At 43.6% G+C, this 22683-nt stretch overlaps 2 protein-coding genes across 6 annotated transcripts in view; one reads left to right on the top strand and one right to left on the bottom strand.

The window, feature by feature from the left end:
* Positions 1 to 22683, bottom strand: part of ralgps1 (Ral GEF with PH domain and SH3 binding motif 1) — a 726899-nt gene that overhangs the window by 331096 nt on the left and 373120 nt on the right. The window lies entirely within an intron of this gene.
* Positions 5365 to 22683, top strand: part of angptl2b (angiopoietin-like 2b) — a 48728-nt gene continuing 31409 nt past the window's right edge. Inside the window, exon 1 of the mRNA XM_073052639.1 lies at positions 5365 to 5994. The gene's annotated coding sequence lies outside the window, so the exon portion shown is untranslated. The remainder of the gene's footprint in view (positions 5995 to 22683) is intronic.

The following is a 22683-nucleotide window of genomic DNA, read 5'->3' as shown; positions in this document are numbered from 1 at the left end:
TGACTCAGATTTGCTTGCTATGGAGCTGATTGCATGCTTCAGAGTAAATCTGAACATAATTCAACACATGGTGACACTCAACACATTTTGTGACGGCATGGTAGTTACTTACCTGGACTAAAGACTTGGCCTCCTGAGTTTGAATCCAACACAATGGATGGATAATTTAAATTCAAGTCAATAAATAAAAGCTGGTAATGATGACTATGAAATTATGAAACAACCTACTATAGAGTCAAACGGCCTAAAACAGGGACTTTCAGTCCACTGTGTCGGTACTGGAGATGAGGGGAGATTTACCGTGTTTAACCTACCCGGCCCATATCAAATCAAATCAAATTCAAGTTTAATTATCATTCAACCATGAATGCAGCCAAACGAGTGTTCCTCTAGGGCCAAGGTGCAAAACATACACAGCACATTCAAAATAATGAGCAAAAAAAAAACATACTCATACAAAAAACATATACAGCCCAAGGCCCTGAGCAACATGTCCCACGAATTGATGGTACAGTTCCCAGCAGCGCTCGGATGCACGCAGTCCGACCTGTCATTCCACCAATCCCCCAACCAAGTAGTGATGCCACGCTACACCACCTCCAGCGTCTCCTCTCCTCGACTGTAGTAGCCGGAAGCGTGCAGCTTGAGGCCTAGTCCTCACTACAACCGAGGCCACGCAGGTCACCTGAACAAGGGAAACAGGCAGATCGCCCAAAGTGATCCCAAATCTCCCTAGCAAGGCACTCACTCCACTCATTCACTCATTAAGACTCAAAAGAAGGCTATTCATTCAGTTGGATTACAGCAATGAACTTTAGTGCAGCAAGTGATATGTGTTGAAAGAAACATGATTTAAAAAAACACTCCTCAGACATAATGACACAATGCAAATGTTTTAATTAAGTAGAGAAAACATGTTGTGACTTCAGTTATTCCCCAGAAACTAATATGCAACTGGCATTTACACTCAGTGGTCACTTTATTATGTACACCTGCTCATGAATTTCAAATTTCTAATCAGCTAATTAAATGGCAGCAACTCAAAGCTTAAAAACGTGCAGACATGGTCAAGAGCATTCTGGTTTAAGATAGTGCTACTGATGGTGACTGACAACTTACTAGTAGTTCAAAAGGAAAGAAATAGATAGATAGATAGATAGATACTTTATTCATCCCCATGGGGAAATTCAGCATTTTTTCCAATGTCCCATACACTTATTGTAGCAAAACTAATTACATACAATACTTAACTCAGTAAAAATATGATATGCATCTAAAATCACCCTCTCAAAAAGCATTAATAATAGCTTTTAAAAAGTTCTTAAGTAGTTTGCTTAAATACATTGAGTCCTAACCCCGGCACTTTAACATATCTTACTCCTGGCGGTTGAATTGTAAAGCCGAATGGCATTGGGGAGTATTGATCTCTTCATCCTGTCTGAGGAGCATTGCATCGATAGCAACCTGTCGCTGAAACTGCTTCTCTGTCTCTGGATGGTGCTATGTAGAGGATGTTCAGGGTTTTCCATAATTGACTGTAGCCTACTTAGCGCCCTTCGCTCTGCTACCGATGTTATACTCTCCAGTACTTTGCCCACGACAGAGTCTGCCTTCCTTACCAGCTTATTAAGACGTGAGGCGTCCCTCTTCTTAATGCTTCCTCCCCAACACGCCACCACAAAGAAGAGGGCGCTCTCCACAACTGACCTATAGAACATCTTCAGCATCTCACTACAAACATTGAATGACGCCAACCTTCTAAGGAAGTACAGTCGACTCTGTGCCTTCCTGCACAAGGCATCTGTGTTGGCAGTCCAGTCTAGCTTCTCGTCTAACTGTACTCCCAGATACTTGTAGGTCTTAACCTGCTCCACACATTCTCCATTAATGATCACTGGCTCCATATGAGGCCTAGATCTCCTAAAGTCCACCACCATCTCCTTGGTCTTGGTGATATTGAGACGCAGGTAGTTTGAGTTGCACCATATCACAAAGTCCTGTATCAGTTTCCTATACTCTTCCTCCTGTCCATTCCTGACACACCCCACTACGTGTCATCAGCGAACTTCTGCACATGGCAGGACTCCGAGTTATATTGGAAGTCTGATGTGTACAGGGTGAACAGGACCGGAGAGAGTACGGTCCCCTGCGGCGCTCCTGTGCTGCTGACCACAGCAAATATGACAAAGAAACATTATTAATAACAATTTTTTTTGAAGTAAATTATGGTGAACTGTCACCACAATGAAGAGTCGAGCAAAGGGGAAGTGAATTCGAGGGACGAGCCATGCTGGTGCTTTGCAAAATGAACGCAGATGGAGTTGGAGTTTGCAATTTAGAGAGGAGTTGCCGAGGCAGATGGTTTCAATGCCTGTCCAGCTAACCCGGGTATGAGGTTGGATTGCTCTGAGCACTAGGCCAATTTGGAGAGGTCAATAACGGCTTCGGGGTGGGCATCGTTGTCTAGGCCCAGAGTTAATTGCAGTGGCAGAGCCAAGGATGCTTCCTAATGCAAGGTATGATCCACTGTTTAAATTTAAATACCAACCCAGATAGACTCAAAAGGCAGGATGCTTGTACCGGAGGCATGAGTTGGTCCGATTTCGCTTGGTCTGCTGCGATGTTCACTTCTCTCTCTGTGACACTGAGGCCATGAGACTGCCCTAACTGCCGTTCTTTGTGCCTGCAAGCTTTGTGGCGATTTTCCCCACTAATACGATGAACTGAATATCGAGGCTTTGGCCTAGTCTTGCCGTTCCTGGTATTCAGATCTAAAGACTGAATTTGGTTCAGAATGTTGGGCTCACTTCTGTTGTTTGCATGATTTTTTTTTTCTTTTTCTCTGTACATTGGGTGTTGGTCTTTTTTTTAAAAAAAAATTGGGTTCTTTCGGGTTTCTTGTTTTGTGGCTGCCGATAAGCAGACAAATCTCAAGGTTGTATAACTTACACATTTGTTGATAATAAATGTACTTGAATCTTGAGGTCCAGTTATTGTTCAGACCAAACTTTGGTATGGGGAACAAATGTGATCTAAGTGACCTTGAACATAAAATGATTGTTGGTGCCAGATGGGGTAGTTTGAGTTTCTCAGAAACTGCTGATCTTCTGGGATTTGCACACACAAAATTCTCTAGCATTTACAGAGAATCACGCAAAAAGCAAAACAAAACATCCAAGTGAGCGGCAGTTCTGTGGCAAAAATGCCTTTTCGGAAGAGAATGGCTAGACTGGTTCAAGTGATGGGAAGGTGACAGTAACTCAGATAACCACTCAATACAACAGTGGTGTGCTGAAGAGCATCTCTGAATGCACAGCATGTCAAACCTTGAGGTGGATGGGCTACAGCAGCAGAAGGCCATGAATATACACTCAGTGGCAACTTTATTAGGTACAGGAAGTACTTAATTAAGTGGCCACTGAGTGTACGTCTTACTGTAATTAATAAAAGTTAGCTTGCTACAGTCTTGTCCTTGTCTGCTACTCACTCCGAAATCTTAAAATTCATCTTGCAGTTTAGTCTAGGTCTTAAAATATTTGGCTTTAAGCAGTCAAACTTAGCAATGAATGAATGGCATACAGCGGGGTTAAGATAGACTTTTATTCAGGGAAACAAGGATCTATGGCAAAGGCAGAGAAGTGAAGTAGAGGGAGGGTTGGGTTGTGAATGAAGTTACTGATTGTTTGTCTCCTGAGCTGATTATCCTTTAACAAACAATGATCGAATCCAAACACAAGTGTAATATATATATTGGATTTAATTTTGCTACCAGCCATAAGTCTAGGAAGTGGGGTCTTCCTGATGTTAAAATTATACCTTCACGACACAGTCTAAATTACAAATGATCATCATGGGGCAGGGAGATCATTTAAAATGTTGGCAGGAACAGTATCAAACAAAAAATGAGATTTTCTAATTCCCATAAGACATTGGAGAAGAGCAAGCCTATTCAGCCCATCCAATCTGCTGCACTTCTCCATTCATGGCTGATTTATTACCCCTCTCAACCCCATTCTCCAGCCTTCTCCCCGTTACCTTTGATGCCCTTACTAATCAAGAACCTACCAACCTCTCGTTTAGATATCCCCAATGACTTGGCCTCCACAGCCATCCATGGCAACAACTTCCACAGATTCAACACCCTCTGGCTGAAGAAATTTAGCCTCATCTCTGTTCTAAAGGGATATACAGTACTTGTATTCTGAGGCTGCGCCCTCTGGTCCTAGACTTCTCCCACTCTTGGAAACATCCTCTCCACTTCCACTCTACTGAGGTCTTTCGCTGTTCAAATAGGTTTCAAAGGGATCCTCAACAATTGTGTAATTGCTTTTTTGCTGGGGGGGGGTTGTTCCCTTGCTGCTGCTTGTGCCTGGGAGGGGGGAGCTGGGGGAGGGGGGAGGCTTTGGGGTTCTAACGTTTAACTGTCATTCATTCTTTGGGGCACTCCTCTGTTTCCGTGAATTTCAGGATGTATACTGTATACATTTCTCTGACATTAAATGTATCCATTGAAACCTATTGATCCTGTTAACAAAAAGTTTATTCACTAAATGCTGGAGGAACTCAGCCGGTCAGGCAGCATCTATGAAAGTGAATAAACCATATATAACCATATAACAATTACGGCACGGAAACAGGCCAACTCGGCCCTTCTAGTCCGTGCCGAACGCTTACTCTCACCTAGTCCCACCTACTCAGCCCATAACCCTCCATTCCTTTCCTGTCCATAAACCTATCCAATTTTACTTTAAATGACAATACCGAACCTGCCTCTTCCACTTCTACTGGAAGCTCATTTCACACAGCTACCCCTCTCTGAGTAAAGAAATTCCCCTTTGGGCCGAGACCCTTCATTAGGGCAGGCTCTCGTCCCGAAACGTCGACAGTTTATTCATTTCCATAGAATCGTGGTTGCTGCCTGACCTGCTGATTTCCTCCAACATTTTGTGTGTGTTACTCTGGAATTCCAGCATCTGCAGAATCTCTTGTGTTTATCATCAGCTTTATTCGCCGACTAAATTAGCTGAACTTTCTCCCCCATCGATGTTTCCCTCCACAAGTTGTTTAATCACAAATGCATACGTAAGACGGCACTTTCCCCTAGTTTTACAGAGCTTTGCTAAAGTAGCTGTTCACGCAGCGCGGCAGAGCTCTGCCCTCTGCCGAGGTATATTTATTTTAAACCGTTGACATCTTCGGGGGAGGGAGGTCGCATATTTCCGAGCTGCTGTCAATAGGCAGGGTTTTCCAGCGCGGAGCTTTGCCAGAATCTGTGTGGGGCAGCCCACGTCGCTTTAATTGGAGCGAACCGCCATGACATCAGTGCACTGAAGCGTCGCTGCAGCCCTGCCCACTGGTATCTGTAGGAGGCTCCGCGCAGATTGCACTCCAGGTCTGAAAACAGAGGCAGTGGAAATAAAGGAGGTCCCAACACAAGGACTTGTCTACGCGCTGCCGCCTTTTACTTGAAAGTTCTCCTCGGAATGTAAATACATCACAAAGTGATCTAGAGGACCAGTCTGCAAGTCAGATACTCAGACCCAAGAGGATGATGACATGCTGGACTTTTAAACTCTTGCTTTTCATTGATATGCTGATGTAGCACAGTCACAATGCAGAGAGTGTACTAACTTACTGTATTAATAAGTTTGCAGCAATTCTCGCAAACTCATTCTTTAAAAATATTGCAGTAGACACAGAGAACCGTTGGAGATGTCAACACAAACTTCCTGCTAATTTGAAGGACAGCAAGGAATAAAGTTTTTAAAAGGGCTGACTTCTTTTGGCATTTGATCCCTGGAGCTGCTACCCCAGGTATCGAGCCATTTGCCAAGCAAGCTACAGTGACTGACACAGGGAAGAGAGAACCGAGAGTCTCTGATTAACTGACCCTCTGGTGAGATGCTACACTTCACAGGGGCGCTAAGTGCACTTAAACAGAAGAGGCAAGACAGCTAATAGACCAAGGACGTCAGGATTGGCAGCGTCAAGCTGGTAAGGAAGTCTCTTTCAAAAACTCAGAGTTTTTAAATGTCAAATTTAGAAGGAAAACAATAAGAGATAACTGTTTCTGTATCTCCAACAAGCGTAACGCAAATCAAATTGAGCTAATACTTTAAATCCATTTTTCATGGCTTTGTTGTAGAAAATTTAAGAATTCCAATAAGTTAGCTGAAGTCCTTGGCACAACCATTAAAAGATGATTAGTAATATCATTGTGCGTCAGTCTGGAATCACTATCAGTGACCCTGTTCTCAGACAAAGCAGCTGAGCATTGCAGGAATATGCATTTCTGAATCGAAATTTTTACTTGCGGTTTACTGGTCTACAAAATTGGCACCTTGTCTTCGTGTTCATAAGGACTTACTTAAATAGCAATTCGCTTTTCACAGCGATCCTGAGAAATGATTTTAAGTTGTTTATTTTTCCACACTTTATGAAAAGTGATTAAAATCACCCCAAATACAGGCATAAACAGCCCAAGAGCACAGCGGGAACAACTAAAGCTCAGTCTGTCGCACAAAGTCAACTGTTACTTACAATTCAAAGTAGCAAGAAATGGAATGCAAAAAGCACGGACACATTTTTCACACACTCAATTAATACAGAGCGATAACAACACCAATAACATCTTATTTACAGAGCACTTTTCATACAGACGATGTAGTCCAAAGTGCTTTACAATGGGATAAAGTACAAATAAAAGACAAAAAGATGTCAGTTAATAGCAAGATTAAATAAATAGTTTTGGGCTGTCACTTGAAAATGACAACCGAGTCTGGACCCCTTGTAGTTTTTGGCATGGAGTTCCACAGTTTAGGAGCCCTAGTAAGAAGAAAGCTGACCTGTCAAATTTCTTTTGAGGGAGATTGTTTGATTGCAAGAGACCGGTGGTGGAAGACCCGAGAGCCGGAGCGGGATTATAAAACGAAAGCGTAACAGAACCGGTTTGCAAACGGTGGGAGGTTTCTGATTGTGCTTTTATGTGGAGTGGACTTCCCGAAAGAGTAAAATAAACGGCGGCTGAATGAAGATTCCAGTGCTCAATATAGGAACTGATTCGTTTCATTATGTTTGTAGCAGGTCTGCACGGAAATTAGTTTGTTTTATAACAGAGCCTGACGGCTGGGGCATAACTTTTTTTTCTCTTTCAAGAGTAGATGTTGCAAGCTGTTTCTCCCCGGTCAGCACACTGCCTATGGCGGGAGAATGCAAGGGGCTTGCCCAAGAAGGGCACGAACTCCCGGCGAGCTGGTCACCATTGGGATCAGCCGCTTAGGCTGGAGAAACCCCCCTGGGGAAAACTTGGCATTCTGGCTCTGAATGAAACAAAAGTTTCTTTCTCCTTGCGAGCCGGAGAGGTTGCTGGTGGTGAAGGGGACCTTGGGGGTGGGGAAGGAAGTTGAGGACACGGCCGAGGGGGTGGGGGAGGGGAACTCCATCTCTCAACTGATAAGAGGGAGACGGACGGCTTTTCACCCCTTCCCCTCCCCCCCACAAAGCCTACATTCCCCTCTCCTTTCTTCTTGCGCTCCACCAGTTAAAGGGGCTGGTCTCATCACCAGACGCACTTTCCAGAGGCAACTGACGCTTGAGGGAGAAATGTTGGCAGACTCGAGAGCTGTTACCGAACTGAAAGAAAAACAACATTAAAAGTGTGTGTGTGGGGGGGGGGGGGTGGGACAGGGAGATCAGACCCACACAATCATCAGAACCTTGCCCTGTACAATCCTCCACCAGCATGAGTGACAGCCGGAGGCATGGGTCAAGAGTAGCTCCCGAAATCTGTGTGTGTGTGTATGTGTATGTGTGTGTATGAGACAGAGAGAAAGAGAGAGAGAGAGAGACACACACACACACACAAACAGCGAGACAGGAAGTCAGAGAGATAGAGACGGGGGGAGAGAGACAGGGAGAAAGAGAGAGACAGACAGTGAGTGAGTGAGAGAGAGACAGAGAGTGAGTGAGTGAGAGAGAGACAGACAGAGAGTGAGAGAGAGAGAGAGAGAGAGAGGGAGTGAGTGAGTGAGAGAGAGACAGAGAGTGAGTGAGTGAGTGAGAGAGAAACAGACAGTGAGTGAGAGAGAGAGAGAGACAGGGAGTGAGTGAGTGAGAGCGAGCGAGCGCGCGCGCGCGAGAGAGAGAGAGAGAGAGAGAGAGAGAGAGAGAGAGAGAGAGAGAGAAGAAAGCCTTTAAGTGTTCTGCCACCACAGACAGCGTTTCAAAGGCAGAGCAGGTTACCAGTAGCGTGCCCCTCCCACAGGCAGGTAGTACCCCGACCCAGCACAAGCTGCAGTACGAGCCAGCCGCCACACTGTCAAGTCAGTAGCCGAACTGCGCGCCGCCGCCGCGATGCTGGGGTGCCCCGCTCGGTCTGTGGCGGAGGAGGGGGTGTGAAGTTCATTCAATGCGATCCAAGGGTCTGCTGAACATCGCGACGGAGTCTGAAACAAAAGCTGTCAGCGCTCGGCCTCCGACGATCAAGGCCCGCTCGGTGACGGCGGTTCATGCTTCGAGCCCGGCTGGCAGAAATATCTCGCATCTAGGGCGTGAAATCTGGGGCTGCGATTTCACATTCCGTTCTCTTGTGGCGGAATGCGCCGCATACGGTTACTCGGCCTTGCTCAATGAAACATCAGACAGAACGAAGTTCTACTCTAGTTACATCTACCACACTACATACAGGCTATTCAACGACATTCAAGCGCATTCATTTCGTTTTGCTAAATCTATGGGAAGAAAATCAAGAAGATGATCAAATCTTGAGTCAATTTGATCGCATTCAGATATTTCAACATCCCTCTCCCCCTCCCCGGCAATCTGCTAACTGCCCCAAATCCAATTTACTCGGTGTCTATATAATTCACGCCGGTCTTACGTGGAAGGTGTGGTTTGGGTTGGGAACTTTCCCTCGACTTAGTTGGAGGAAGGTTAAAACTTTTCCTCAAACTTAAGAAAGGTTTTGTTCAAAATGATGTGTTTTCAACTCCTTCCCCCTCCTGCATTCTTATCTGAATTTCTGAAATAGGGAACCTGTCCTCCCGAGAGCAGGTGGCGAATGCCGCGCCGCCACTGTGGGCGTGAACTCTGTTTCTCCGGTGCGCCGCTATATGGGAATGGTGGGCGGGGGAACAAGGCGACAGAGGAGAATCAGTCTGCAGTCACATGCAGAACAGTTGCCACAATAAGCTTTCAGTGGTGTACTGATAAAAACTGGTAAGAGTCGACGGAGATTTGCCTGCGTTTTATCTCTGTAAGTCATATCCACCCAGACGCTGTTTTAAATATTGTTATTGTACCCGCCTCAACCACTTCCTCCGGAAGCGCATTCCATATACAGACCCACCCTCTTGGTGATGAAGTAGCCCGTGAGGTTGCTATTAAATCTCTCTCCCTTCGCCTCATTGCTTCCTGATTCCACAACCCTGGAAAAAAAGACTGCACATTCACTCTATGTCCCTGGCAGTTTTACACTGTTGAATGGTGGTGGAATGAGTAAAGAGATAGAAGCTACTATCCCTCTGCCATCACACTGGCCCAGATAATGAAGCGTGGGGAATAGGGATTTACTTTCATTTGCCAAGTCTTTGTTTGCAGAATAAGTCATGATTAACGGTATCCCAAAATAAATTCCTACCTTGTGTCAGGAGTGTGAATTGTGGGTCGGGTACACTGTACCTACACTGCAATCTTGATAGCAAATTTTCACAGAATTAGAGATTAGCTCATTTCTTTACAGGAGCCCCAACCCACCTTTCACATCCTATAGGCTCACTTTCAAGGACTCTACAACTCATGATCTCAGTATTATTTATTTACATTTTTTATTATTTGCATGATTTGCCTTTCTTTGCTGCCGGCTCGATAGATTGAAGATTCAGGATTGGTTAATGTCATTTCCAGTACAGAGGTGTAAAGGAGAACAAAATAATCGTTACTTCAGATTCAATGCAGCACAAAAAGACACAATAAGATAACTAACACAATAATATAAAAACAATAAATATAAATACATAAGATAGCTTATATAGATTGATTGATTGATTGTATGTACATTAAGTGACGCTAGGCACAGGAGTGTCTGTACATAAGGTGACTGACAGGAAATGGTAAAGCAGTGGTGGATGTGGGTGTAGTGGTGGAGTTATTGAGTGCAAGTGTTGATCAGCCTTCCTGCTTGGGGAAAGTAATTGTTTTTGAGTCTCCTGGTCCTGGCATGGCTGCTACGTAGCCTTCTCCCTGATGGGACTGGGACAAACAGCCCATGAGCAGGGTGATATTGCTGGACTTTTTCTGGTGCCTTTCCGTAGATATGTCCTTGATGACAGGAAGATAGTGCCAGTGACACACTGGGCAGTTTTGTACAGTGGATTCCAATTAATTGGGCTATTGGTTAATTGGGACAGCTACTTATTTGGGACAACTCTTAAAGAACAAAAAGAATCGAGAAAATAGTCAGGATTCCCTTCAGTTATTTGGGACACTGACACTTAATTGGGGCAGAAGACTGTTGCAGATCTGTTTCCAACTAGCATCAGTCATGTGCACTTGCGTGGCTGTTAGACACTACACCATGCTTCAAGCAATATGTTTTGTCAGTACCTCCAGTGGAACTGTCTCTTTGTGCATTTCCCCCATCTGTCAGACTGTGGTTTTGTATTGCCATGTGCTCCTGTCCCCACTCCTGCTCTACTCTGACTCCTGTATTACTGAGTACTCCGTCTTTCATCTGTTTTTCATTATTACCTGTTTTGCTGCCACCTGTGTCTCATTGTGCTCCACCTATCATCTGCCTCTCTGTTTATTGCTCAGTGTATTTCAGTCCTGTGTTTTCACCCGTTTGTTGCCAGATTGTGCCAGTGAGTTTTCCTGAGCCTTTCCAGCATTTGCATCTGAACTCTTGGTCTGTTTCCCGATTCTGGTTTTTGGATTTCTCAAAGTAGATATGTCAGGTTATATTCATGCTATCTTGAGGTTCATATTCTTGCAGGCATTCACAATAGGACAAAGATATACAATAGGATCAATGAAAAACTACACACAAACGCTGACAAACAATCATTGTGCAAAAGAAAACAAAACTGTGCAAGTACACAAAAAAAACAAATAAATAAGTAATTAAATAATATTGAGAACATGACTCGCAGAGTCCTTAAAAGTGAGCCCATGGGTTGTGGAATCAGTTCAATATTGAGCTGTGTGAACTTTTTCCATGTGGATATACAGTATGTACTTTGATAATAAATTACTTTGAATTTTGACTTTATTCGAGTTACACACAAGGGGTTAAGGGAATAAACTAGTAGACATAAAAAACTGTGAACAATTTTTGAGGACTAGTTTCAAAAATCCTCAAGTAGTAGCTGAAAGAAATGCCTGAATTTCCAACAAATGTCATTGCCAACTCCGAAGCACTTCTCGGGGAATCCCAGTACCACCCAGTGTCCTATTGTGCCTCCTTTCAAAGGGGAAAGAAACAGTTATTGTTCACTAATTGCATTTCCCTTGACCTTCTCCTTGTTCATAAAATACAGCAATGTTGCAGTGCACCACAGGGGTTCGTTGCCTGGCAACTACACTGAAACTTAAAGAGGCATGAACTTAAAGAATAAAGTCCCAGTGAGAATAGTTTTAAAATTATTCAAAATTACATTGTCTAATGGAGAGTCTCAAACAACAAACTTGCATTTCTATAATATTCATCACAACCTCAGCATATAAAGTTGTAAACTCAGCCAGCTCCATCATGGACTCCAGCCACTCCAGCAACCAGGACATCTTCAAAAGCTGATGCCTCAAAAAGGCAGCATCCGTCATTAAAGACCCCCATCATCCAAGACATGCACTCTTCTCATTGCTGCCACCAAGGAGAAGGTACAGGAGCCTGAAGACACCCACTCAATGTTTTAGAGACAACTTCTCCTCACTGCCATCAGGTTTCGGAATGGACAATGAACCCTTGGACACTGCCTCAGTATTTTTTTGGTTTTTTTTGCACTAGTTATTTAATCATATAAATATATATTTCTTATTGTAATTTATAATTATGTATTGGAATGAACTGCTGCACAAAACAATATATTTCACAACGTAAGCCAGTGATATTAAACCTGATTCTGATTCCAATGGAGTTCCATTGAAATACAGTACTGGTTGACCAGTTACCCTGGGCTGAATCTGTTTGCACGCACAAATAATAATAAAGAAATAAACAATGAATAGTGAGATCATGAGATGAAGAGTCTTTGACAGTGACTACACAGGTTATGGGAACAGTTCAGTGATGGGGCGAGTGAAGTTGAGTAGTTCAAGAGCCACATAGCTGTTCCTGAACCTGATGATATAAGTCCTGAGCCTCCAGTACCCTCTTCCTGCTGGCAGCAGCAAGAAGAGAGCATGACCGCGGTGTGGGGGTCCCTGATTATGGACGTTGTTTTTGCAACGCTATGTGCAGGTGTGCTCAATGGTTGGGAGGGCTTTATCCATGATGGAATGGGCCATATCCATTACTTTTTGTAGGACTTTCCGTTCAAGGACATTGGTGTTTCCATACCAGGCTGTGATGCCCTCCACCACACATTTAGAGAAGTTAGTCAAAGTTTGAGATGTTATCCTGAATCTTCGCAAACTTCTAAGGAAGTAGAAGCACTGCCGTACTTTCTTCATAACCGCACTTACATCCCGGGCCCAGGACAAGTCCTCAGAAATGACACACTGAGGAATTTAAAGTTGCTGAACCCTCTCCACCTCTGATCTCCCCATGAGGACTGACTCACAGACCTCCAGTTTCCTCCTCCTGAAGCCAGTAGTCAACTCTTTGATCTTGCAAAAGTTGAGTGAGAGGTAGCTGCTGTGGCACCACTCAAACAGATTTTCAGTCCTCCTCCTGTATGCTGATTTGTCACCATATTTGGTGTCATCGGCAGACTTATTGGAGCTCTGCTTAGCCACACAGTCATGAGTGTAAAGCATGGGGCTAGGCACACAACCCTGTGCTGATGGAGATTGTGGAGGAGATGTTGTTGCCTATCTGAAATGACTGGGGCCTGCAAGTGAGGAAATTGAGGATCCAATTGCACAAGGAGGTATTGAGGCAAAGGTTTTGAAGTTTATTGATTAGTTTCGAGGGGATAATAGTACTAAATGACAAGCTGTAGTCGATAAGGAGCATCCTGATGTATGCATTTTTGCTGTTCAGATGTCCCAGGGTTAAGTGACGAGCCAATGAAATGACACCTGCTGTCGACCTGTTGGCAAATGGAGCTGATGCAATTCACTTCTCAGACAGGAATCAATCTGTTTCATCAACTGCGCCAGGCGGGTGGGGTCTTTGATTACGCGGCTGCTTCACTGAGGTATAAATAAGTATAGACGGAGCCCGTAGAACGGAGGCTGATTTCTGTGAAATTCTGAATTGTGTCCACAATCCTCTGCAGTTGCCATACCAAGCCATTATGCATCCAGACAGAATACTTTCTATGGTACCTTAGTAAAAGTTGGTAAGAGTAGACAGGAACATGCCAAATTGCATTAGCATCCCGAGGAAGTAAAGGCATTTCAAGTTAACTGTCCTTTGGGGAGCACGATGATGATGCCTCACAACCTCAGCATCTCAAAACAGGCAAAATGCAATATACGTAGCTTTTCGGAAAATGACCAGAAATACTCAATTTTCCAAGCATTAATACAGTTTCAAACTTAAGTAAATAAATAGAGAAAAACTGCTGCCCTATTATCAGCCAACCTCATTAAGACGAACCATTAAATCACTTACTTCACTGCTGTCTGTGGTCCATTTTTAACTTGGCTTGTGTTATAATAGTGGCTGCAGTTCAAAGAGTTACTTATTGTTTGCAAAGTGGTTTGGGACATTACAAGCCTGTGAAAGGCATTATATTAATAGAACAATGATTTATACTGAAAACTACTCTTTCAACTATTAAATAAGTAGGAAAGATGGCCGCAAAGCCTGGCACTATAGACTATAAATATATACTCAGTGGCCACTTTATTAGGTACATCCTGTACCTAATAAAGTAGCGACTGAGTGTATGTTTGTGGTTTCCACTGCTGTAGCCCACCCTCTTCAAGGTTCAACATGTTATACGTTCAAAGATGCTCTTCTACAGATCACTATTAAAATATGTGGTTATTTGAGTTAATGTCACCTTCCTGTCAGCTTGAACCAGTCCGGCCATTCTCATTACCAAGGCGTTTTCACCTACAAAACTACCACTCACTGAGTTTTTTTTGGTTTTTTTTTGCACAGTTATCTGTAAACTCTAGAGATAGTTGTTTGTGAAAATACTAAGAGATCAGCAGTTTCTGAAATACTGAAACCACCCCGTCTGAACAATCATTCCACAGTCAAAGTCACTTAGATCACATTTTTTCTCCAACTTAATGTTTGGTCTGAACAACTGAACCTCTTGACTATGTCTGCATGCTTTTATGCACTGAGTTGCTGCCCAATGATTGGCTGATTAGATATTTGCATTAATGAGCAGGTGTATCTAATAAAGTGGCCACTGAGTGTAGATGGTTCTGTTGGCAACACCTCCAGATTGAAAAGTTTATGTCACACTTCAGAGACGTGTACAAAGATCGAGGCTGATAACCCAGTGAATGCTACCTGTCAGATGAGAGGAAGTCTGCCTGTCCTTAAAGGGACACAGAAGATCCAAGTCTGGAGAAGAGCAAGGTAGTCACCTGGACTGTCCTGGACAGTAATTACACTTCAGCCCACAATACTTTAAAAAAAACCCCATTACTATCAAGGAGAAACAAGAGACTGCAGATGGAGTCATAGCACAGAAGCAGTCCACTGCCTATCTAGTCATACCAACTGTTATTCTGCCTAATTCCATCGATCTGCAGCTGGATCATACCATTCCCATCCATATACTTATCCAAACTTACTTTAAATGTTGCAATCAAACCTGCTTTCGGATACTGGAGTCTGGAGGGAACAAAACAATCTGGATGCAGGGTCTCGACCCAAAATGCAGGGATGGGGCACATGATACCCTGACAATGTATTGATCGTAGAGCAGTGTGTCTGACTATATTGGTATTATTTTTCTCCACTTCATCTTTAAGCCTGTTTTGTGTGTCTTACAGTGAAACCGCTGTTTAAGCACTGTCCATTTGAAGGAACATTTGCGCTCGATAGAGAATGCAGTTCAAAGGTGAAGCAGGCTGGATGAGCTGAATGCCTAATCATGCGCATATGTCTTACAGTTTTGTGCCAGGGCCAAATAACACAGGGATTTCAGAGAGAAGCAACATTAAGTCAGCAGTCCAGTCTGCCTTCCCGGCCTGAATTTCAGTGAGGAATGAAACTGCGCCTCATGCTTTTCACTAAACTGTGCACTTCCCCAGATGGCTTTCAGCCAAATACAAGGGCTCCCTGGGTTCCAGAAAACCTGACTATTCAACATACGATTTTACATCAATTCCCCCATAAATTTCTCAAGAAAGTTAGTAACAGAAATGCAAACATCTTCAAGTGTTTATGGAATAGGAGTGGCAGCTAATTCGTTCAAAAGATAACCAGTCTCCAAAATAAAAATCCTTTCATGTAACCTTCCAAATGAACTCCATTCTCTGTTAAGAGCAGAGTTGCCGGCTCACAACAAGAGGCCACTTAAGAGATTTGATTTGTAAACTGACATGGCTAGAAAACAGAGGGCTTTGCAGTCGGGTAGGTTACACAGCATTGTGAGCCAAAGGACTTGTAATGCACTGTATGTTAAACTATTGACACTTGGAAAAATACCTTATGTATCACTGTAACACCCATTGATACTTTAAGGCCATCAAAACTTGCCATTGGAAGTGGGGCATTCTGATTCCATTTTGTGGTAACTACACAGAGAAAGGCCTTAAATAAATCAACTTGTTAATCAACCCTCATTGTAGTTGTTCATTTCTGACTTATGGAGAAAAAAAATCAGCTTCCTGACAGCGCACAGGAAAGGAACCCTTAGATAAGCCAGTGGTTACCTCACTGAGAAGCTGTCATTGTTGTGGTTCTCAGTTTAAGAGTTCATTCCGAAGATGCTGCCCTTAGCATGCAGCAGTCCTTCAGTATTACACTGGAGTGAGAAGCTATACCTTTCTGGTTAAGTCAGCCACCTCAGAAGCCACGGACTTAAAGGACATCACCAAGGAACCCCACCATCGAAGGCATGCTCTCTTCTCATTGCTGTCATCAGAAAAGAGGTGCAGGAGCCTCAGGTCTCACACCAGCAAGCTGGGGAACAGTTACTACCCTACAGCCATCAGACCCCTGAACCAGCGTGGATAACTTCACTTACCTCAACACAACTGTCTCCACGACCAATGGACTCACTTTCAACTCACGTTCTCAGTATTTATTTATTGGGTTTTTTTTTTGCTGTGTTTACACAAATTGTCTTTTACACAATGGTTGTTTGCCGGTCTTTGTGTGTGTAGTTTCTCATTTATCATATTGTATCTCTTTGTTCTACTGTGAATGCCTGCAAGAAAAATGAATCACTAGTTGATATATATGAACAGGAGTTGAAGGAAAGTCACCCTCAGTTGTGGGACTGGCTAATGTAATTAAGGAATTGAGGCAGGGGGTGAGTCCACATCGTATTCTGTATTTGGGTTTGGATTTGTTGACTTCTATTTTGGTTACCAAAGTGATCCTACAGACATATCCACTTCAGCTGTAAAAATCAAAAACATTACATACAAATAATCCCATTTAAAATTCCATTTAAAAGGGAACAGAGTCCACTTTTTCCAAAAGGCGTGCAAATTCCACATCCATGTATGAAGTATTATCAGAAATCGTTCGCAAAATCTAATCATATCACAGACATAGATTCTTCTCCCAAATGCCTGGAACATCACATCTACTAAGTATTTTAAGTGCTTCAGACAAGTTCATACACCACATAGAGCTCTGTGATTAATGGGGCATTCCCCGGAAATCATCTATTGTGAAAATATGGAATTTTCAAAGAAATGTCTTTGAGGCGGCATGGTAGCATAGTGGTTAGCACAACGCTTTCCAGTACCAGCGACCTGGGTTCAATTCCCACTACTGCCTGTAAGGAGTTTGTATGTTCTCCCTGTGACCATGTGGGTTTCCTCCCACAGACCAAAGACGTACCAGTTGGTGGGTTAATCGGTCACTGTAAATTGTACCGTGATTAGGTTAGGATTAAATTGGGGATTGCTGGGCGGCACAGCTTGAAGGGTCAGAAGGGCCTATTCCAAGCTGTATTTCGATAAATAAATAAAACATCCCCTTTAGCTCAGAAGAGAGGGAAGGAAATTACTAACAATATTTGTATTTCAGTTGCAGCTCAAACTAAATAAGAAAGAAATGGCTTTGACCATAGTATGACTGCTGGTGCCAGATGGGGTGGTTTGATTAAAACCCTAATGCCGCTTCCTATGTAACTTAATTTATTTTTGTTTGGCAATACAGGTCAGAGTAGGCCCTTCCAAACTTCAACCACACCACACCAGCCCAGCAACCCCTAATGAGCCCAATTAACCATAACCTAATCATGGGACCAAATAGCCTACCCGGTATGTCTTTGGACTGTAGGAGGAAACTGGAAGAACCGGAGAAACCCCCATGCATTCTACAGGGATTTCTGTATGGAGACGGACAGAGTCTCCATATAGAACAGTGCCGGAATTGAACTCTGAACCCCAGAACGCCCCGAGCTGTAATGGCGTCATGCTAAACATGGTGATGAGACGTGGTTGGCGGTAGGGTGGTCAGTAGTCTGACAGCCTGGGGGAAGAAGCCAGTTCCCATCCTAACAGGTTTTGTCCCAATACTATGGTACCTCCTGCCTGATGATAAGGGGTCAAAGAGATTGTTGGACTGAAGGGAGGGATCATTGACAACGTTAAGTGCCCTGTGCATTCAGCGCTCCGGATAATTATCTCAGATGGGTAGACGAGAGACCATTCCATACTATTCCTGCTGTCACTTCCACTAAGAGCCCCACACATCTCTGCTCTTCCTCCCTGAAATTCACGTGGCCTTGAGATCAAGGAGTAGGTGCTGTCAGCTGGAATGTTGCTCCTGTAATCCCACAAGCTTGGTCAGGCAATAGAATTCTCGGTAAGACAGCTTCAAGCCTTGCCAGGGTCTGGGATCAATTAAGATTTCTCCCTTTTAAAAAAATATATAAACAGAGCAGTGCTAAACATCAAGAAGTGCGCTGGCTTGCGTTATGCTTTACAATAGACACACCTCTGAGACAATTACAGCGAAACATGTCCTACAGAAGAATATGCCAAAATACAAATGGGAATAGTGGAGAGAAGGGAGAGGGGAGAGGACAAACATGTGGAAATGTACCATAAAAATGGTACATATGTCACACCAGTATACGAATCCCTCTTCCCACCCACCCACCTGCTGCTACCCCTAACAGTCTTGGAACACTTCAATGTCTTGAACTTCAGAAACAATTTTCTGGAGTATATTTAGCTTTTCTCCCATAATTTTTTAGGTCAACAATGGAAACAAAAAGTCAATATAAGTTTTCCTTTTCAGACAGACCTGAAGCAGGGTCTCGGCTCGAAACTTCGACTGTTTATTTTATTTCCATGGATGCTGCCTGACCTGCTGGGTTCCTCCAGCATTTTGTGTGTGTTGCTTTGGATTTCCAGCGCCTGCAGAATCTCTTGTGGTTAATTTAAGTTTTAAGACTGCATGTATTTTGCTGAGGTGCTATTTCACCATTTAACTTCTTCAGGTCAGCATCAAAATTGCTGACACCTGCCATGAAATTTATGGCTTTGTGGAAGCAGTACGGTGGTTATAAGCGCCTGTCGAACACAGCTCATGGCTGGGCAAACAAACCTTTACACCATGAGCCAGCATGCAAATAATCTCTGAAATATAATTGTAAAGTTATCCCAAGCTTAAATGAACAAGCTAGTGTAAAAGCCTCTGCTTTGTGAAGCCAGAGTGCTTGCTGGCATAAAAAAGCTGGCTTGCATCATAATAAATTAGATTTATTTATCACAAGTACATCAAAACATACAGTACTGTGCAGAAGTCTTATTTTCTAAATGGAGAGAAAATTAAAAAATCTGAGGTGCAAAGGGGATTGGGAGTCCCCGTGCAGGATTGCCACAAGGGTAATTTGCATATTGAGTCAGTGGTGAGGAAGGCAAATGGGACGTCAGCACTGATTTCAAGAAGACTAGAATATAAAGGCAAGGATGTAATGTTGAGGCTTTATAAAGCGCTGGTGAGCCTTCAGTTGGAGTACTGTGAGCAGTTTTGGGCCCCTTATCTAAGAAAGGATGTGCTAATATTGGAGCGGGTTCAAAGGAGGTTTATGAAAATGATTCCCGGATGGAAAGGTTTGTCATCTGAGGAGAGTTCTATTGAAGAAGGTGGGGGTGAGGGGTGTCTCCCTCCAACGAGCAATCAAGTCCTTGTCAAATGCAGCAGAAGAAAGCAGCAATTGGATTTGGATTAAAAGGAAAGACAATAACTGGGCTGCAAGATGAAGACAGGAGGGAACGGAACTGAGGGGGGTGTATCTGGAATGCCAGGTAGCACCGTTGAGCCCTCTGGAGACATTGTGGGCTTATCAACGAAACGTCAAAGAAGGAGGGGTGCCCACCTGATGACTCCGATGACGTAGCTACCCTCCTCATCACCACTCCAAGCCTACTGCCAACATTAAGAGTGCTGACTTTATCATTGGGATTGAAACATCAAGTCCTAGTAGCTCTACTGATGGCTCTGGGCCTCTATTCACTGAAATTCAGAATAATGAGGGGTGACCTCAATGAAACCTATCAAATGTTGAAAGGCCTTGATAGACTGAATGTGGAGAGGATGTTTCCTGTGGTGGGGGAGTCTAGGATCAGAGGGTGCAGCCTCAGAATAGAGTGGTGTTCTTTTAAAACAGAGGTGTGGAGGAATTTCTTTAGCCAGAGGGTGGTGAATCTGTGGAATTCATTCTTTGGTTGTGTAACCCTAGTCATTGGGTATATTTAAGGCAGAGATTGATAGATTCTTCATTAATCAGGGAATGACAGATACGGAGAGAAGGCATGAGATTGGGGCTGAGAGGGAAAATGGATCTGCCATAATGAAAGCCAAGATGCAGCCACTATGTGGCACGCTAGCGTAGTGATTAGCAGAATGCTTTACAGTACCAGCGACTCGTGTTCAATTCCCTCTGTTGCCTGTAAGGAGCTTCTGCATTCTCCCCATGAAATGGGTTTCCTCCAATTGCTTTGGTTTCCTCCCACATTCCAAAAGATGAACAAGTCAATAGATTAATCGGTCATTGTAAATTGTCCTGTGATCAGGCTCAGATTAAATTGGGTAATGCTGGGCAGCGTGACTCAGATGGCAGGAAGGGCCTATTCCACAATGTATGTCAATAATACTAATAAATAATAATAAACAATGGAGCAGACTCGATGGGCCAAATGCTGCTCCTATATCTTATGGTCTTACGGTCTTCTATGTATAGCTAAGACACCTAAAACATTTGCATGGTACTGTACAGTGAAATGCGTTGTTTGCGTTAAAAGCAACACAGTCTAAGGAAGCGCCAGGAGCCGCCTGTAACTGTCGCCACCTATTCTGGCACCGACACAGTGTGGCCACGATATTCAGCTCAACAAGCAACAGCGGCAACAACAAAACGGTAGCAGCTAAACAAGCCGCTGTGCACGACTGAAGTCTTAAAAGGTCATGAACAGTTTAAAACAAACATTCAATGTAGATCAAGGAAACAAAAGGATGTTTAAAAGAGTGACGCACGTAATATGAAAAGATCCTCTGATGTGCTGTACGTGAAGACAGCATTTCTCAGACGCGCCCCCTCCCCTTCTTGCTACTACCACTGGGCAGGAGGGGCAGGAGTCTTGGGACCCACACCCACCAGGTTTGGGCGTGGCTTTGCCCTACAGCCATCGGGCTCCTGGGCTGCCTTCACTGACCAACTCCACAGCCATGAACCCTTTCAGGGACTCTGCAGCTCATGTTCCACCAGTTATTTGTTTTACATTTTAATTATTATTTGCCCGACATGTCCTCGTTTGCATATTGAATGCACGTTGGCCTTTGTTGTGACGTGTTTTTGGGAGTCTACTGTGTTTCTTTGTTTCTGGGTGCTTGCACAAAGATGAATATAACTTCAGCCAGACTGGGAGGAATCTACCCACTAGGATCCACAAACATCAACTAGCTGTCAAGAGGCATGACCAACTCTCCCTAGTCTCTACCCATGAAGATTGAGAGGGGCACAAATTCGACCGGACGTCAGTGAAAGTCACGGCGCAAGCGAACACGCAGCTTGCAAGAGAACTAAGAGGCGCGTGGTTTGCCATGAACAGTTCTGTAAACAGACACGCAGGCCTTGATCCTACTTGTGAGCCGATATCGGCTAATTTCCAGACCATAACGCTCGAAGTTCACCACACAGCCAATCGGCGATGAGAGTTCTTTCCACACATCACAACTGAGTTTCTGAAATGACGTCCAATCAGCTGATTGAAAAGTACTGTACAGTCGGCCCTCCTTATCCGCGCGGATTCAACCAACCGCAGATCGGGAAAACCCAGAAGTTCTCTCTCCAGCACTCGTTATTTGAGCATGTACAGACTATTTTTTCTTGTCATTATTCCCTAAACAATACAGTATAACAACTATTTACATAGCATTTACATTGTATTAGGTACTATAAGTAATCTAGAGATGATTTAAAAGTACAGGCAGTCCTCGGGTTATGAACAAGTTCTGTTCCTGAGTCCGTCTTTAAGTTGGATTTCAAGTCGTGACAGGGACATCCGGTATTATTTAGTGTCAGTTAGTCAAACGTTGTCTTTGTATATAGTATACATTTTACCTTTCTATGCATATAAAACACTTAAAAAACATATGTATTTCAATAATTAAACCACTGCGTTGCTTAGTAATAATTGTAGCTTTCATCGGGGCAGGACCTTTCACATGCTCCATTAAAATTGTTCCGATCATTGACCGACTGTAGCCTAATGCTTTTCCGATGACCGATGACATTTCACCTCTTTCCGATCACTTTATTATTTCCACTTTATTTTCAATCGTGATCGTGATTATTTTCGTGAACAGAAACACTGCGGATTCAGAGCTGCGCCGGGTCCTAATGTCCACCGCACTGAGACAGGTTGAATAAGGTCCGGGGTTCCGCTGGGTCCTAAAGACCAGCTCACTGGTTAGCTAAATAAGGGACTTGAGCATCCGCGTTTTTTGGTATCCGCGGGGGTTCCCAGAACCAATCCCCTGCGGATAAGGAGGGCCGACTGTATATGAAGGCCAAGCATTTGGAGGCCACTCCACAATCAACAGCAAGGATGAAGTGTCATCGGATGAAACATTTGCAAGCAAATTGCCAGGATCAGGGAACAACTCAACCCAACCATGAATCTCAAGGTTGTACATGGTATACATAACTTCGATAATAAATGTACTTGTACTTTGATGTTACTACATAACATCAGAAGGCAAACCAGCACACACTTTACCGAATATCAGTACATTTTTATATATTTTTTAATACAACAGAGACAGATGTGGCTCAAACTGCATATAACCACCTCTATCTTGGTGAACACGTTTAAGTTCCTGGCTAATGGCATAGATAATGGAGGGTGATGATAGAAAGC

The sequence above is a fragment of the Hemitrygon akajei genome, chromosome 7 (genome assembly GCF_048418815.1).
Source record: "Hemitrygon akajei chromosome 7, sHemAka1.3, whole genome shotgun sequence".
NCBI lineage: Eukaryota > Metazoa > Chordata > Chondrichthyes > Myliobatiformes > Dasyatidae > Hemitrygon > Hemitrygon akajei.
This window is presented reverse-complemented; position numbering and strand designations above follow the sequence as displayed.